The sequence below is a fragment of the Chrysochloris asiatica genome, unplaced genomic scaffold, assembly GCF_000296735.1.
Source record: "Chrysochloris asiatica unplaced genomic scaffold, ChrAsi1.0 scaffold00130, whole genome shotgun sequence".
In the NCBI taxonomy this organism is placed as follows: domain Eukaryota; kingdom Metazoa; phylum Chordata; class Mammalia; order Afrosoricida; family Chrysochloridae; genus Chrysochloris; species Chrysochloris asiatica.
Window position 1 is genome coordinate 5,562,070 of NW_006408648.1, and position 16,982 is coordinate 5,579,051.

Consider the following 16,982-nt stretch of genomic DNA (forward strand, 5'->3'; position numbering starts at 1 on the left):
ACAGTGGTCAAAACAGCTTCGTACTGGTACAATGAAAGGTACATAGATCAATGGAACAGAACTGAGAATCCAGAAATTAACCCATCTACATACAGCCAACTGATTTTTGACAAAACACCTAAATATATCGCATAGGGAGGTGATAGTCTTCTCAACAGATGGTGCTGGCAGAACTGGAAAATGATATGCAAAAGACTGAAACAAGACCTTCACCTCACACCTTTTACAAAATCCAACTCAACATGGATTAAGGACCTAAATGTGAATCCCAGAATTATGAAGGCCATCAATGAAAAACTCCGGACAAATGTGAAGGCACTAATTCAGGGAATACACAGACTACAAAACATTTTGAAAACCACACTAACAAAAGTAGTCAAAATAGATGAGTGGGACATACTAAAAATTAAAAACATATGTGCATCAAAACACTTTACCAGAAGAGTGAAAAAGGAACTCACAGAATGGGAAAAAATCTTTTGCAATGACACATCAGACAAGGGACTCATTTATAAAATATACAGGAAACTACAACACCTCTACAAGAAAAAGACAAATAACCCAATTAAAAAATGGGCACAGGATATGAACAGACACTTCACCAAGGAAGAGATCCGGGCAGCCAACAAACATATGAAGAAATGTTCACAATCACTAGCCATTAGAAAGATGCAAATCAAAACAACAAAGAGATATCATCTCACACCAACAATAACAGCAAAGATCAAAACATAGAGGTCAATAAATGCTGGCGGGGATGTGGAGAGACTGGGACACTCCTGCACTGCTAGTGGGACTGAAAAATGGTCCAAACGCTCTAGAAAGCAATATGGTCCTTCCTTAGAAGGTTGCGAATAGAAATACCTAAGAAGCTCTGGTAGCGTAGTGCTTACGAATCGGGCTGTGAGCAGCAAGGTCAGCAGTTCGAAACTACCAGCCGCTCCGCGGGAGAAAGATGAGGCAGTCTGCTCCCGTAAAGATTTATAGCCTCGGAAACCCTGTGTAGGGTCACTGTAAGTCGGAACCGACTCCACGGCACATAACAACAACAACAAATAATCCAGCAATTCTTCTACATGGTATTTACCCACAAGAAATACGAGCCACAATACAAGAAGACATATGCACACCAATGTTTATAGCAGCACTACTTACAATCGCAAAAAGATGGAGACAGCCAAAGTGCCCATCAACTGAAGAATGGATAAACAAACTGTGGTACATACACATAATGGAATACTATGCTACCTTGAAGAATAACAAGGAAGCTGCAAGCCACCATTTAACATGGATGAAACTTGAGGACATTATGTTGAGTGAAATTAGTCAGAAAAGGAGAAATACTGCATAGAACCACTATTGTAAAAGACTAAGAAAAAGAACGCATACTAAACAGGGGTGGGGGGAATTATTTGTTGATTGCTGGGATATTGGGGGTGAGTGAGAGGAGAGAGGGGAAGGTGAAAGACAGGGCAGGGATTAGAAACAGCAAAGTTTGGGTGCTGGGGAGGGGGGCAATATACAAGAAGAGAGAGGGGAATGGAAGAACAAAGCAGATGGGAAAACAATTAGGCAGGCTTGCATAGGCTAAGTGAGACAGAGGTGAAGAATGATGTATGCACAACCTTGGAACAACAGGGCTCTGGGATACAGAGATTGAGACATGGTTGCAATGGGAAAAAAGAGGGAATAATGTTAAGATGCTTGGCTGTCTTTTGAATCTTGGTTTTCCTTGCTTTATATTTTAAAGTAGACACTGGAGGGGGAGAAAAAGGAATAGCCAGAAATATCACCATAGAAAGCATGTAAGTCCATCTTCTGCCTATAACTGACTGGAATACCTAAAATGGGGTTACAAGCGCCCAGTAAAGGAGACTTCATTCGGAGCCTCTGCATTACTATAGGTGGAAGACTATAACACTATAGGTGGAAGCCTGAACCACATCCAGATCTTCAGAGATGGGAAAATTCCACTTGAAAGCCTGGAGCAGCTAGAAGAACAGAAGATACTTCTTGAAAGAAAGACCTACAGGAAAAATACAAAATAAAGGCAAACCGACTGTTACTACAAGAACAAGCAAGTTGCTTGCCCAAGAGACATCAAGTGGTCGGGTCCCCTCAGTGTAAACCCCCTTCCAAGACTAAGACTCAATGGGAATACATGCTCTAATTGGTGACCATGCTCGTCACCGATAAGGAGAAGTGAGGGAAAAACAGCAATGAAGCGGCAAGCTAAGCCCTACAGTGTTCAATAAAACTCTTATGAACCCGGGTGGAGACTTGGTTGGCCAGCAGTGTGGCAAGGCCTGGGGACTCTTGAGCCCAGAATCTGTGACATAGCCACAGAGGACTAGAGTGGAAAGTGAAGCGCAGAGCTGATACAAAGAGAGTGCATATGCACAAGAACACCCACACTTGCAGTTAATACCCACTTGACCTGGCTTCAATGACTGGATGATCAGAGGTCAACCAGAAGAAGAAAGAAGAGGAAAAAAATAATCTGATACAATTTGATGAACCTGACCTACACCTATGGATGCAGTAGCTCAAAAGAGGGAACAAATCTTCACAGCAAGGATCATTCCCACTCCCCCCATACACAGTGTAGACAGGGATGGGCAACTTGGACACTGGCTATCCAAAATGGGGAAGCTACAAAGGCAGGAAGTGACTGGCTTACAAGCTTTCAAGAGGGAACCTACATTCAGAAGGCATGGAGGAAGGTAGAATCTCCTCTAAGTAGTAACCAATCTGTCTAGGCGGAGCTGATGAAATTAAATGCAGATGGGTCTCTTGTAATACAATAGTGAATAACTGTTATCAGGACTGCTTGTGAGGGTTGGAAATGTAAAGGCAAACATTTTGTAGCAAGGAGGGGAGTGATTAACTTTTCAGTTTAAGAGCGGAGGTCCCTGGGACCATTAAGGGAGAAGGGCAGAGAGCGGGACCCTACGCAGAGAAGCAGTGATGCCTAAGATGGAGGCAGAGATGATGATGTGGAGAGATGAAGCAGTTGGGTGCATCAGATACAGAGAGGGAGAGGGGCTGTGTGCTGACGACTCGGGGTGGGGGGAGGGCAGGCTTGTAGTGTATACCCTTTTTTGGTTGGTTGATAATGCATGGAGGGGATTGTAACCATGGCAATGAACCAACATATGTTCTCCCATGTAAACTATCACATAATTCACAATAAAACATTAAAAAAAAAAACAAAACCACTATTGTGCAGTTTTCTGACACATATGAGGTCACCATGACTTGAATCGAATCAACTCAATGGCAACTTAGTTTTTGCTTTTGTTTTTTTAATATGGCAAAGATTTTAATTCTCCCCAAAGTGAACTATAGGTTTAATGCAGTTTCTATTAAAATCCCAACAAGATATTTTTGTAGACATAAACAAATTTATTCTAAAGCTTACTTGAAAAGGCAAAGGAACTAGAATAGCAAAAAGAATCTTACGAAAGAAAAATTAAGTGGGAGATAGACAAGACAGTGTGGTACTGGCAGAGGTACAGATACAAAGATCAATGGAACAGAATAGAGAATCCAAAAACAGCCCAACATAAATAACCCCCACTCCTCACTTATCAACATGGTTAGGTTCCAATTACCAGCTCTTTATGGAAAAATCAGCATTATGCAAAAATGGAGAATGACCACATCAAATCATAAAATGGAGGGCGACTTACTACATATCTGCCAAATCACTGAGAATTATAAGGCAGCTATGCTGATTCGAAACTACCAGCCGCTCCGCGGGAGAAAGATGAGGCTTTCTACTCCCGTAAAGATTTACACCCTTGGAAACCCTGTACAGGGTCGCTATGGGTCGGAACCGACTCGACGGCACTTAACAACAACAATGCTGAAGCATAACTTTAGCCATCAGTCAACGTATGCAGTTTACTGTCACCTCACATCTCAGTATTTGTTACTGCTAGATGTATGTCATTAATGTGCAATCACTTAATGTAAATGCGAACTGTAAGACAAGAAAACAGTAAGTAAATAGTTAAGTTTCATGCCAAAACTGATTTTTTTCACAGTCTTTTGTCTCACAACTTTGAAGAAATTACTTTAGTGTGTTCTTCTTTGGAGAGTCTTTTGCTCATTTTTAAAATACTCATTCTCCTCAATGTTGTCCATAGCTTGTCAAGCTCCACACAGTAAAAAGTCTTCCCACAGTCAATAAAGCACAGGTAAACATCTATCTTTCTGGTATTCTCTGCTTTGAGACAAGATCCACCTGACGTGAGCTATGATATCCCTCGTTCCAAAGCCACTTCTGAATTTGGCTTGAATTTCTTGAAGTTCCCAGTCAACGTACTGTTGCAATCATTTTTAGATTATCTTCTGCAAAAGTTACTTGCATGTGATATATTAATGACACTGTTCAACATTTCTGCATTCATTTCTGTTACCTCTCTTTCGAATGGGCAAAAACATGGTTCTGTTCCTTGGTTGGCAAGGAAGCTATCTTCCAAATTTCTTTCTATAGATGAGTGAGTGCCTCCAGTGCTGCATCCATTTAAAATTTCAATTTGTATTCCATCAGTTCTTGGAGCCTTGTATTTCACCAAGGACTTCAGCGCAGCTTGTACTTCTCCCTTCAGCATCATTGGTTATTAATCATATGTTAATAAAACAGCTAAATTTTTTTAAAATAGTAATATCAGATGCTGGCAAGGATGCAGAGAAACTGGATTATCTCATACATTGCTGGTGAGAAAATAAAATGGTACAGCCACTCAGGAAACTAGTTTGAAAGTTTCTTGTAAAATTAAATGTGCACTTGACATACAGCCTAGCAGTTTTACTCTTGGATATTTATCCCAGAGAAACTACATACTGTACTTATATACCATTACTGAAATGACAAAACTATAGAACTGTCCCCAGAGAAGAGGGAGGAGAGTGGGGTGCAAATATAAAGGGCTAGCTAGAAGTTCCTTAGTAACAATGAAATCGTTATGTATATTTACTGCTGTAGAGTTTATTGTACAGAACCACATACATGTATGCGTATGAAAGCAAGTTTTTAAAAATGGTGAAAACTGAGTCTTGCACTCTAGTTAACAGTAATGTACTTCCCTGGTGTGGCGCTGCGGATTAATGCACTGGACTGCAAGGTTGGTTTGAGCCACAAAGTTGGCAGTGCAAGCACAACAGCCACTCCTCAAGCTGCTATAAGTCAAAACCAACTGGACAACACTTAACAATAACATCATTGCTATTAACTCCTGGTGTGGCGCTAAAGGATCAGCAATGGACTTCAAACCATAAGATTGTAAGTTCAAACCCACCTGTTACTCCTCAGAAACGCCATACAGGGTTCACTATGGGGCAAAACCAATTTGACAACACGTAACAACAATGTCAACTACCTACTTCTGATGTCTTACTAGAGCTTTCCCCACTGGAGGAAGCTGAGTGAATGATACAGCCACGGTAAAAACTAGGGAACACAGTCTTGCTCTGATGCACAAGGGCATCCAAGAATTAGAACTGATTCAGTGACAACTGGTCCTGGTAATTCTGTGTTATGGGAGGCTGTTCTGTACATTGTAGGGTGGTTGGCATTTATCCCCTGGATGCCAGTAAATCCTCCAGAATGGCAACCAAACTGTCTTCAGGCATTGCCAAATTCATCCCTGGGTAAGAATCACCTATTAGATTAAAAATTTCCCTGGTGCTTTGGAGATAGGGAGGAAGAAGAAAGGAGGTTTTCATTTTTGTGATACAGGATAAAAATCATTTTTAAAAAATTACTTTTAAGTTAAGAATGTTTTATAACAAAACAGAAAGGTTCCACTATGACTTATACCTCGTATACTATAAAAAGTATCTTGTATAAAATCTACTGAAAACATGTTAATCAAATATTATTGTGTGTGGACTATGTAGTAATGAGACTAACAATACATAATAAAATCGAGGGTGAAATCCATAGCATCTGTATCTTGTTAAGCATACTCAATAAAATAAAGTCTTAAAGATTTTCACAGAGATTTAAATTATGTTGATTTAATAAAATCAACATAATTTCTTCTCCCTAGCATTTGTGAGAAAGCTACACAGTCCCAAGATACCTGCTATTCTCTTTCCACTGAAAACATCCACAGGAAAAACACATCCACTCAGTTAAGTATCCTAAGTATCTATTTTAATCAAAGTGCAAATGTGCTACAAATCCCATTAAAAGTAACATTTTAAGCAATCCTCTAGTCCTTTATATTTTCGAATGAAGGCCTAAAAATCCCATATGGTGAAACTACATTTCAACATTATAACACAAAATTAAACATTCACACATTCATTTGCAGGCTGATAAAATCAATTCAGCCGTATTTCCACCAAACAGACAGTTTCCTTAGTCTATTCTTAGATAGGTCACCAGACTGGGAATAAGAGACCGATAGGCTATTCCCAGCTGCAAAACAAACTTGTAATTCAAACAAATTATGCGCTCATGCTAAGGTTCGAAGCCCAGATCAAGCAAACAATACTGAAAATCTGCCCAGACACAAGTACAGAGAAACCCAGGACCTTTTTCAGCACCCAAAGGACAACTGCCATCATATTTTTAGATTTACAAAATCTAAAAATCTGAATAGGATTTTATTTATAGCAACATTTTAACATACTTGAAATTTCTAAACTCTTGTGGTATCTTTAACCATTGTCCTCTATAATTAAGAAACTCCTTTTTAATCACACCATGTCCAATTTTTGCAAAATTCTTTATGCAAAGTAAGCTAATTATTATGTAAAACAAAACCGGAAAAAAAAATTCAAGCTGTTTTAAATTCAAGCTGTTGGGAAAAGTTCAATTTTTGCATTTCCTAATCCTAACTTTTAGTCTACTCCACAAGCAGTTCTTTCCTGGCACTGTAAAAAGTGCTTTGCAAAGTCTGGGGCATAAATTTGCCCAATAGCAATTTAGAAAGGCCTTTAGATAGTCTCTATCACAAAACATGCAGGTTTTACTAACGCAACCAATATAAGAACACAGACGTACATATTTATTTTTCACTCTTGATAGCAAGTTAAAAAAAACAAAACCTAACAAACCAAGTTACCTGTCTGACCTTTTCACACACCATAAAACTGAATACAATGCAGTCCAATAGAAGTTTTAAAAAAACAGGGTTAGGAGGGAAAGTAGCAATTAACAGTGTGGCAGGCCCCTCTACCGGGAGACACTGCTTAACCGTCAAAAATCCACTCACAAAGTTTCCCTTCTCGCTGGGGATAACTCGCTGGGGATAAGGGGCACTGCTTGCGCCAGTGAGGCCCGACCCGGAAGACACTGTGCCTGGGAGGCCAGGCCAAGGCCCCGGGTCCCTCCACCCACCAAGGCCGCGCAGCCGCAGGCGCACAAGCCACACAGACAGGAAAAAGCCCAGGTTCTCCGCCGCCTCTCTTTGCAACCCAGCAGACAGGCGCACGTACACGCGCACACACTGACACATAAAACAAAAGAAAGCTGTGGGAGACGCGTGCAGGGGTTGGCTTAGGATATTCGGAAAGCCCTTCCTCCCAGTCTCCTCTGCCTGGGCCCGGGGCCTGCTCACTGGAGCGCTCCCCACGGGGTCCGTGCGCGGATACTGGCGGCTGGAGGCCCACTGAGTCGACCTGGCTCCGCTGCTGCTTCCTGTGGCAGCTCTGGACCCACAACCCGCGCAGTTTAGCTCCGCTCACCACCAAGCGGACCTCTCTGGCAAAATCCTGCACAAGGTTCCCTACTTCCAGTCTTTCTTAATAAAATTCTTGCTTAATTATCGTTGGGGGGGGGGGGGCTCTACCAACTATGGATGTTTACGCTTCTTTCCCTGTACCAGTAATCAAAACTGATGTCCAACACACCACCCACAACACAATCTTATAATTTATTTGCACTTAACCAAACTCTTAAGAAATCTTTATTGTTTTTGATGCTTCCTCCTGTTTCTTCACACTTTAATCTACTTATTTTAGTTTTCCCCTACCATACTGTTTTTAACCTTACTGTCTTTAAGAACTGTGTGTCTCCCAATGTAGATGGTTCTCTAGCCCATTTTTTCCTATTTACACTTCTGAAATTTACTTTTCTAATAGTAATAAGCTTCTTCATCAATCCCTTTCATATTTCCCACTCACCTTATTCAAAACTTCTCCACAATTTTTATAACTATCAGCTCTAACAAATCAATTCATAATTTTTTCAGAAACTTGCATTTTTTCTTGTCTATTCCTTCAAAGCTAACACTTGCCAACTTAAATTTATCCCAAATTCAGTTGATGCAGGATAGGCATTTACAAAATCCAACACCCTCAAATTTTGTGAACCTGTTCCAAAAAGCCACAACAATCACTGAAAAGTCCATTTCCTAAGTATGCATAGTAACTTGACAATGAGCTTTCTAAATATTCTCTTAACAATTAATTTGAATCATTCAAGCCCGTTTCCCTAAAGGCTCTAATTATAGTGCCTAATCAAATTAACAAATTCCCTATACCATTGTATGTGTCCACACATAAAGGTATGTGTATGTAGATAAATACATAAACACAAGACCCTGTAGAACACCAAGTATACATTTTAATCCCTTGGGGTATGGGCTTTTCTCAAATTTACAAGGAAAACTCAATGCCAACCAAGATTTTCAGGCATCCAATCCCTACCTTGTGAAATCATTTAAAACATATCCTGCCATTAGACACCCTAGATTTGGTAGCGTAGTGATAACAAATCAGGCTGCTAATCTCTCGGTCAGCAGTTCGAAACTGCCATCAGTTCCACGGGAGAACCATGAGGTTTTCTGCTCCCATAGAAATTTACAGCCTTGGAAACCCCCTATACAGGGTCGCTATGAGTCAAAACCGATTCCTTGACACACAACCACCGACAACAACAACACTCCTTTGAGGTATCTATCACTAGTCTAACCCACAAAATCCATCTAAATATTACTTAAAACCCGTCATGCCTCATGGCCCAGATATATCTGAAGCAGTTCCAGGAAACAACTCCAGGCCAAATCAGGCAGTCCAAGTTTTGTGAGTTGGACAATGACAACTCTGGGCTCTCTTACAGACTTCAACACTCTGGGTAGTCATAGGTCCTTCATGAAATTTGGTGTATGACTAGATGCGGACTCAGTGTGGCACTGTAGAATTAGCACTGGACTGTGTATCACAAGGTCACAGCTCAAACCCACCAGCTGCTCCTCAGAAACCCTATACAGGGTCACAATAAGTCAGAACCAACTTGATGACAATAACATGACTAGATATAGAAGAAAAAAATGGGACAAATACCCCAAGGATAGGTGCTGGAACCAATTACTCATTCTAAAGCAAAAAAAGTACACTAGGCTGAAACACCAATACCATAAATTCTGTGCCTTGTCATATTCTTCTCCCTGACACCTAATGTTTCCAACAAGAATATGCTCTCTCCTTGAAACATGGCCTAACATCATTCAGCCTTCTAGGCAAGGAATTAGTCTCTGCTTAGAAGATTAGTAGTCTTATGAGGAATAAAAAACAAATGTGAGGGGCTTGAAGCACATGACATTGGTTCTTTAATGAAAACAATTTAAAATGTAATTTGTGGAGTTCATAGCAAGGCACTGGTTGTTGTTGTTACATGCTATCCAGTCAGTTGAGACTCAAAGAGCAGCCCTGTGTAAGGTTTCCAAGGAGCAGCTGATGGGTTTGGACAGCAAACCACACTGCAGAGAATCATAAAAACTAGTTAGATAAGCAGTTGAGAGACTAGTTTTGACAGTGCAGGGAAAAGAAGTGGAGAACAAAATTTAACAAAAACGAATACTACCACAGAACTAAACAAAGATTTAACAGCACACACAGATTAAAGGCCAAAGAGTAAGGAGCCTGGTTGTAAATATTATCAACGTAGACATCTGAATAAAAGTATATGGACAATTATAGCAATTTCAAACCGTAAGACATTTTTTAAAGGGGGAACCGGAAGAGGGCAATCTTCCTTTTATTTCTACTTTGTCTGAAGGATTAGCAAGACACTGATTAAGATACTGATTAAACAATAAAGAAGAACTCAAACTAAGACAAGAATGCATATTTATAACTGTATATCTGGTTACGAATCAGGCTGCTAATCTCACAGTCAGCAGTTCGAAACTACCAGCTGTTCCGCAGGAGAGAGATGAGGCTTTCTGCTCCGTAAAGATTTACAGCTTTGGAAACCCTGTACAGGGCCGCTATGAGTCTCAACCAACTCTATAGCACATAACCACCACTATGCACACTATGCAAGGTTTGACACATTTACATAAGTTAGATGTGAATTTTACATTTATCTATTAATAAAATAGCACTGCTACTAATAGGAAAGGAGCTCTAGTAATGGTTACAAATCAGGCTGCTAACCTCACAGTCAGCAGTTTGAAACTACCAGCTGTTCTGCGTGAGAAAAATGGTGCTTTCTGCTCCCGTAAAGGTTTACAGCCTCGGAAACCCTGTGCAAGGTCGCTATGAGTCGGAACAGACTCCATGGCACATAACCATCAACCATCATCTGGGAGTCACCTACATACAAGTAATAAATGAAATAAGACAAATCAAACCAGCTTCCTAAGAAGCATTAAGAAAGGATGGTAAACTCGGAAATTAGAAAGCACAGCTTTCATTATTCAGGTAGTCCCCAATTGAATACACATTACAGTTACAAGAAGCAGCACTTAGAACAGTTCACATGTGTTTGTATACATCTTACCATTAGTAATATGCACTATATACAATGCTGCAACATGTAACTCATTGATGTTATCAGTCTTATGACAACCAATTAAGTATCAGATTTATAATAAAAAGCAATAATAATGAAAGCTTAAAAAAAAACCCAAAATATTCAACTTACATGATCAGAGCCGGCATAAGATGGCGTCATCAGAAAAAAAACCTAAGTCTGGGCCTAATGACCACTAGTATGCCAGATTGTCATACTGTGGTGGCTTGCATGTTGCTGTGATTCTGGAAGTTACGTCACAGGTATTTTAAATACCAGCAGTGTCACCCATGGTGGACAGGTTTCAGCTGAGATTCCAGATCAAGACAGACTAGGAAGGAGAGACAGGCTACTTCTGAATACTTATAGTCACTAAAAGCATTAAGAATAGCAGTGCAAACACTGTCAGCACTACAGTATTTTATGTTGAAGCATAAGGAGGAACACCAGACTACGGTCAGATATAGTACCAGAAGATGAGCTCCTCAGGTTGGAAGGCACTCAAAATATGACTGGGGAAGAGCTGCCTCCTCAAAGTAGAGCTTGACAGTGAAGATGCAAATGGAGTAAAGCCCTCAGGACCTGTATTTGTTGATGGGGCACAAATCAAAATGATGAGAAACAGCTGTAAACAACCATTAATAATCAAAACATGAATGTACAAAATATGAATCTAGGAATACTGGAAGTTGTCAAAAGGGAAATGGGACAAATAAACATCGAAATTCTAGACATCAGTGAGTTGCAATGGACTGGTATTGGCCATATTGAATCTGACAATTACATGGTTTCCTATAACAGGTATGACAAACTGAGAAGAATGGCGTTGCATTCATCAGCAAAAAGAACATCTTATGACATGTCCTGAAGTGCAATGCTGTCTGTGATAGGATAATATTCATACGCCTACAAGGAAGACCAGTTAATACCACTAGTATTCAAATTTACGCACCAACCACTAAAACCAGTGAAGATGAAATTAAAGAATTCTACCAACATCTTCAGTCTGAAATTGATCAAACATGAAACCAAGATGTACTGATAATTACTGGTGATTGGAATACAAAGGTTAGAAACAAAGAGGAAGAAGGATCAATAGTTGGAAAATATGGTCTTGGTGATAGAAATGATGCTGGAGATCACATGATAGAATTTTGCAAGACTAATGACTTCTTCACTGCAAACACATTTTAAAAACAATATAAAAGACAACTATACACATGGACCTCACCAGATGGAACACACAGAAATCAAATTGACTACATCTGTGGAAAGAGACAATGGAAAAGCTCCATATCATCAACCAAAACAAGGCCAGGGCTGACTATGGAACAGATCATCAATTGTTCATATGCAAAAGTTGAGGCCGAAGCTGAAGAAAATTAAAACAAGTCCACAAGAGCCAAAATATGAACTTGAACACATCCCATCCGAATTTAGAGATCATCTGAAGAACAGATTTGATGCTTTAGACACTAAAGACCAAAGGCCATAAGACTTGTGGGATGACATCAAGATCATACAGGAAGAAAGCAAAAGGTCGTTGAGAAGACAAGAAGTAAAAGACCCAAATGGATGTCAGAAGAGCCTCTGACACTTGCTCTCTAGCACAGAAGTGCAACAACTGAAATGAGGAGGTAAAAGAGCCAAACAGAAAACTTCAATAGGCAGCTCAAAAAGACAAAGTCAAATATTATAACAAAATGTGCAAAGACCTGGAATTAGAAAACAAAAAGGAAGAACATGCTCAGCATTTCTCAAGGTGAGGGAATGAAGAAAACAGTCAAGTCTCTGTTTGAAGTATTGAAGGATTCTGTGGACAAAAAATATTGAATGATGCAGAGAGGGTCAAAAGGAGATGGAAGGAATACAAAGGGTAACGGTACTAAAAAGAAACGGTCAGTGTTCGACCATTTCAAGAGGTAACATATGCTCAAGAGCAAATGATACACAGGGTAGAAGTCCAAGATGCATTGAAGGTTTGGCAGAGAACAAGGCACCAGGAATTGATGGAATACAAACTGACATCGTTCAACAAACTGATGCAGCACTAGAAGCACTCACTCATCTATGCCAAGAAATTTGGAAGACCAACTACCTGGTCAACTGACTGGAAGAGATCCATTATTTGTTCACATTCCAGAGAGGTGACCCAATGGGATGCAGAAATCATGCAAGTAAAATTTGTTAAAAATCATTCAAAAATGGCTGCAACAGTACACTGACAGTGAACTGCCAGAAGTTCAAACTGGATTCAGAAGAGGACATGGAACGACGGATAGCACTGCTGACATCAGATGGATCTTGGCTGAAGGCAGAAGATACCAGAAAGATGTTTACCTGTGCTTTACTGACTACGTAAAATCTTTCGATTGTGTGGATCATAAGCTATGGACAACACTGCAGAAAATGAACACTTTGGAACAGTTAATTGTGCTCATGAGGAATCTGTACATAGACCAAAAGTTGTTCAAAGAAAACAAGGGAACACGGAATTGTTTTAAATTAGGAAAGGTGTGTACCAGGGTTATATTCTTTCATCATACTTATTCAACCTGTATGCTAAACAAACAATCCAAGAAACTAGATTATATGAAGAAAAACACGGCACCGAGATTGGAAGAAAACTCATTAACAACCTGTGATGTGCAGATGATACTACCTTGCTTGCTGAAAGCAAAGAGGACTTAAAATATTTACTGATGAAGATCAAAGACCCCACAGTCTTTGGTATGGGTTGCATCTCAATGTAAAGAAAACAAAAGTCTTCAGCATTGTACCAATAAACAAAATCCATATAAATGGAGAAAAGATTGAAGTTGTCAAAGACTTCATTTTGCTCAGATCAACCAACAACACTTAGGGAAGCAGGAATCAAGAAATCAAGCGACACATTGCAAATCTGCTACACAAGACCTCTTTAAAGTGTTCAAAGCAAAGATGCCAGCTTGAGGACTAAGGTATGCCTGACCCAAGCTATGGTGTTTCCAATAACTTCATATGCATATGAGACTTGGAAAGTGAATAAGGAAGACCATAGAAGAACTGATACATTTGAGAATATTAAAAGTACCATGGACTGCCAAAAAAAAAGAACCAATCTGTGTTGGAAGAAGTACAGCCAGAATGCTCATTGGAAACCGGGATGGACAGACTTCAATTCTCATGCTTTGAACACATTATCATGAGGCTAAGTTTCTGGAGAAGGAGATCATGTTTGGTAAAGTGGAAGGTCTGAGAAAAAGAGGAAGACCCCAACAAGATGTATTGGCAGAGTGGCAGCAGCAATGGAGTCAAAAGTAGCAACGATTGTGAGGCTTGCGGGAGACAAGGCAGTGTTTCATTCTGTTGGGCATAGAGTTTAGGACATCTTCTTCCTACCATCTACCCCATTTTCTTTACTTTTTACTTATGTCTCCGTACATACACAAATTATCACCATTCAATTTCTGCAAACATTTGTTGTGCTTTGAAGGCACTCAAGTAGAAATCAAATATCTCTTAGTGTCTATTATTTATGCCATTTAAAAAACATTTTGCATTCTGTACTATGCACTACCAAATTTACAACATTATGGGTAGGATAGGCTATCCCTATTTGCACAGAGAAGGAACAGTTTCTTTGAAAGGCAACATTATGTTTTCTCTATATTCTCCCTGCTACAAACTACTTCCACCCACCTTTAACTTATTTTTATTCCCATTCAACTCAACTCAACTCCATACTGTATTTATTGTCAATAAATTGTCCTAAGTTTTCTGCCTTTCATGCTAATACTCCTTCCACCTCATCTTGTCTTTGATGGTTCTTGTTGTTTAGTGTCCTTGGTTACAACTCATAGCAACCTCATGCACAACACAACAAAACACTGCCGGGTCCTGTGCCACCCTCATAGCTGCTGCTATGCTTGAGCCCACTGCTGCTGCCACTGTGCCAATCCATCTCCCTCTTTACTGCTGATCATCCACTTTAATGTCTCATTTTTAATTCACAAATATCTCTCAACTAAATTTATTTCAGTATATTATGTTCGAGTGCAGTGGCTCTGTAATACAAATACTGGAATGCAAACCACAAGATCAGCAGTTCAAATCCACCAGTCACTCCAAAGGACAAAGAATGAGGCTTCCTGTTCACATAAAGATTTCCTACCCAGTCGATGGCACATAACAACATCAGCAATTATACATGAATGGTATGATTCTATGACAGATTTCACAGGAGAAATACAAGGCTTTCTGCTCCCACAAAGATTTAGAGCCTCAGAAACCCTATACAGGGTTGCTACGTGTAAGAATCACCTTCATGGCACTTAACAACGACACAAATCCATCTACTCTCAATCCCCATACCACAAAGACAAATAGAACCACTATCATCTCTTGCCTGAATTGTTGCAACCACCTCATCTATTTCAATCTTGGCTTGCCCGGGACAATCATCTTTACTCAGAACTTAGTTATCATTCTCCTACTCCTCTCCAGGGTCACACTCACTGTTTTCTCAACACTAAAACCCTTTGCAGTCCACATTACTCACTTAGCTCCAGACTACCCTACCACCTTTCTTCCCAAGTGACTTACTTCAGTTCCACTCTTCCATATTGGCCATTATTCTCAAGTGACTTCAACAGTGATGACGAAGAACTATCTACAACTCCTATAACTCTTTTCAACTCCTAAAATCTTCCCTTATACTCCAGCCATCCAAACATATAAACTTAAAATAGTTGGAAGGTTGGAAGTGCTATACCACTAGGACTGCAACTTCACAGATCCTTTTTTTTTTGCTTGTTTTATTTTGTTTTTACTACAAGCACTGTATCTTCTGGGTCTACACCTACTCTTCACCTCCTTTTGGCTTCATTTAACCTCCTTATATAATTTAACCCAGTCTGTCCTTCAGTCATACTATTATTCTCAAAATATCCTCGCCTTCCTTCTATTGTACTCATCATGCATCTTCCCAAGATTGACATCCTCTCCATCTCTACACACTAGGCATTAAGTACCATCAGAAAGCCATGAAATCTTCCACAGGAGACTTATTCTAAATACAACTCGCCATTTCATTGACAGATACAAATTATTTTCATACTTAAATTCCTAATACCATCCATAAAATTCCCTCAAATCATACCTTCTCCATCTGTTATCATATCATCTTTTCAACTTCTAAACTGTTGTATCTTCATTGACTGTTGATTCTGGCCCTCTGGTTCAAAAGAATTATTCCTCCTTCATAAGCAATACAATTACTATATCCATGGTTTCTACATTCTCTCAACCCACTAAATCCTTTATCCCTAATACAATTGGGCTTCTAAATTGTCCTCCTGAAAAGCACAAAAAAATTCCAAGTATCAAATTCTATGACCCATCTTCCAAGTCCTTAGCCTCTCTTTGGCAATAACACTTTAATTACCTTCCTTGGTTTATGTGTTCTACTCTGACCTCTCTGGTTGCTCCTTCTGTCTCCAATGACTACTGATCTTCTTCTCAGCCCAAATTGTAAGTATTGCCCGACATCTTTGAGCTTTCACTAATTCTCTATCCCTCAGGGACTCATCCTTTAGCATTGCTTCTATATTTTCATTCCTCAAATGGGTATCTTCTTGCAGTCCCCCAAAAGAAAAATCTTTAAACCATCACCCTCTAATACAATCTACTTTACTCCTGAGGAATTAAAATATATACTGATGTCTTTGTAACTAAATTCTTCAATTATTGCTTCAACTGACACCTCAATTATGAAACCACAAAATTTCATAGGCATCAGTACCAAGATCAGAATTAGTAAACTTAATTACCAACTCTACCTAAGTATTCCCAAATTTTAACTCTAGCTCACTAACTCTCTTTGAACAGTTCCCCTGGTACCTCATGTACTGGTCAATTTTGTCTTAAACCAATAGTGCCATGCTTACCCACCCAAATAGTTCTGCTACCTGATACAACAATTTCCATTATAATCTCACCATTCCCACAGACACTCAGGTTTCAAATCTACTCTCAACTTATATTTTCCTGCATTGTTATCAAAAATTGCTTCCCATTTGCCACCAGGCCCTTCAATTCTTTCTTTGAGGTATTTTTTACATCCATCCCTTTCTCTTCATCGTTATTAATACCATTTCAACTTACACTTCTTTGTTTCCAGAGTCCCTTTATTACAAAAAATGGGGAAGAATGGGACACCACATTAATATTTTTAAACACCAGTTCC

General features: G+C 39.5%; 1 protein-coding gene across 1 annotated transcript in view; it reads right to left on the reverse strand.

Annotated features, from left to right (window-relative positions):
• ZNF148 (zinc finger protein 148) overlaps positions 1–16,982 on the reverse strand; it is a 250,394-nt gene that overhangs the window by 213,768 nt on the left and 19,644 nt on the right. The gene's annotated exons all lie outside the window — the stretch shown is intronic.